Raw genomic sequence first — 2,457 nt, 5'->3', positions numbered from 1 at the left:
GTTAAACATGCCCCGATAAAGGCGCGGATTATAGATTTCCAGACGTTCGGTCCATGATTGTTCCATGGAGTATTACAGAGTCTATGAGATTTTAGGTTTAGTGCTTACAATATATCGTATTCCGTTCTACATAAGTTGAAGTGCTTAGTTTCTCGTATTTAATGGTGTTCTATTATGTATTATTTAAACAAAAAGTATGATGTGTGAAGCATGATTATTTTCAATAACATAAACACTAAATCAGATTACATAAAAAGGAAACCGATGGCACGGCAGCATCGACATTGCGAGCTGAAGCTTGTATTTCGCGTTGATGTTATGTTTTGGTGGGACAACACGGACAACATCTCCCGAAGCTTTTAGAAGTAAGACGGACCTTGTCGTCATCTCTTCACATTCATTGTCTTTCCCACTGCAATATGGGCTATGGGGGTACCAGGATAGTCATACAAGTTGATGATAAGTTGGACTGGAATATAAGAAACCATGTGATGGTTTCGAAGAATCAAAATCCCTTGATGTCGTTGTAGATAGTTTTGTTTTACATGACGAGAAGTTCAATTACAATATGTTGGTGGAATTGTTAACGAAAAGAATATTTTAGTTTGTTTATGTATATATTAGCGAGTGTGTCCCACATCGGTGTGTGGAGGATTCGCAGACGACTTTATAAATATATCTTGTAGGTTATTAATCACCGGGCTTGGTAACGTTTGCCTGTAACCCAAGTGGGGGTATCAAAGTGGGTTGGATTATGATTTGGTCGAGTTTGGTTGGGTTTGGTGGTGTGTAATTTGACCTGCCCGTTCCAAGTCGAGAGTTGGTTCAAGTGGCTTGAGCGAAGGCTTTGGGTCTCTTGGAACCTAGAGAAGGGGGCAATGCGTTAGGCTGGCTTCACAGAGCTGCGAAAACTCCTCGCTTCCGACGGTGGAAGGATAACAGGTCTCGGCTCTTCAGGCCCATATTGCCGACTAGTCCGACTCAAATGGACACCCGCTTTTTTTTTTTTTTTTTTAACCTGTCCATTTTGTCACTACTATCTATTTCTTCTATATTCACATAAACCTTGTTTTGTTTCATCTCCTGAAGAAAAGATCATTAAAACCAAGTCATAACTATCTGTCCTTTTGAGTCTCTTGGAGCTTAATTAGCATATTTGAAACAAATCCATAAAAGGTATAAGAAATCAGCAAACAAGCTAGGTCCATGGTTGAAATTAGGGGAGTGGGTTTCATCTTTCTGGCCCTCTTATGAAGGATAACTGATAGCTAGTTTCTGCTGGATTTGTTTTGTTTCATCTTCCTTCCTAAAGAAAAAGATCATATAAAAAAAACTCATGGATATCTATCCTGATCAGTCTCTTTGAACTTAGCATGACAAGGGATGCCCATGAAAGAAATGAACTTAGCATGACACTGGATGCCCATGAAAGAAATCCGTAACAGGTAAAAGCATGGTTGAAATTACAGGAGTGGGCTCCCATGCAAAGATTTTCTGTCACTTATTTTTATTGGAAAGATAACAAGTTTCTGCTGGATTAATACAACTTTTCAAATCAAATCTATCAACATTGAACTGAATATTGGAGGGGTGCGCCGGGCCCTGGCAGTAGTGTAAGACCAAAGCGACGCATGAAGAACCCCAGCAGCAAGCTACTGTAACGGGCCTTCCCCCATAAAAAATAAGATTAATATCGAGTGGGCCGATGGCCCACATATCAGATATTAAACTGATAAGAACAGATACTACACTTGATCTTAGCCAAAAGGCCGAGAAAGGTATGCTTCTTACAGCTGTGGGCTTCCCCTTTTCTACTCGCCTCCCTCTTGTCTGCTTCCTCCATTCACCCGATGTGGGAACTGCATGGGATGCACACACTTTCGCTTTCACTGCCAGCGGTTCCTTCCTTCACCAACCAAAACAGCTTCAATATTATTCTTTTACTTCTTTACTTTCTGAGTTTCTGTATATATTCAAATCAAACTTACACTACTGCATATGCATATGTGTTTATGATTGCATTGCCTTTTCTTTTCTTATTTTTCTGTAAACAGAACAACTTCATTTCATGCTGATAGTTAGTCAATTACAAATGGCTCCTTCCACTCGTGTACCTACTATCCTTTGCTTTTGTCCATTTACTTTTTTATCACATATCTATCAACTAAATTAATAAATAATGCACAAACTCAAACTTCTCAGATAAGTCCAACACTGTTAAAATCCATTCTATCAAAATATGTGTTTTTAATCATACGTAATCCTTTTAGCTTGTTTTTCTGATAAAAATCATATTATATCTTGAAACCATATAATTTTATAATCATATCTAACACATTTCTTACTCCTTTAATATCCTGACAAAATTTATTTTCCGGGCAACCGTTTCTTTGTTACGTCATCCCGTTCCCAGGTAAGATTCAACCATAAATTATTCTTCCCGTAACTGTTCACTAT

General features: G+C 38.4%; 1 non-coding gene across 1 annotated transcript; it reads right to left on the bottom strand.

The window, feature by feature from the left end:
- Positions 1–1,585: 1,585 nt before the first annotated feature.
- On the bottom strand, positions 1,586–1,782 carry LOC144999394 (U2 spliceosomal RNA). Its single transcript, XR_013660867.1, has one exon. It is a non-coding gene; the product is annotated as a U2 spliceosomal RNA (small nuclear RNA).
- Positions 1,783–2,457: the final 675 nt, after the last annotated feature.

Source organism: Lactuca saligna, chromosome 5, assembly GCF_052625555.1.
Source record: "Lactuca saligna cultivar CGN05327 chromosome 5, ASM5262555v1, whole genome shotgun sequence".
In the NCBI taxonomy this organism is placed as follows: domain Eukaryota; kingdom Viridiplantae; phylum Streptophyta; class Magnoliopsida; order Asterales; family Asteraceae; genus Lactuca; species Lactuca saligna.
The sequence above is the reverse complement of the archived record's forward strand: the minus strand, read 5'-3'. Positions and strand labels throughout refer to the sequence as shown.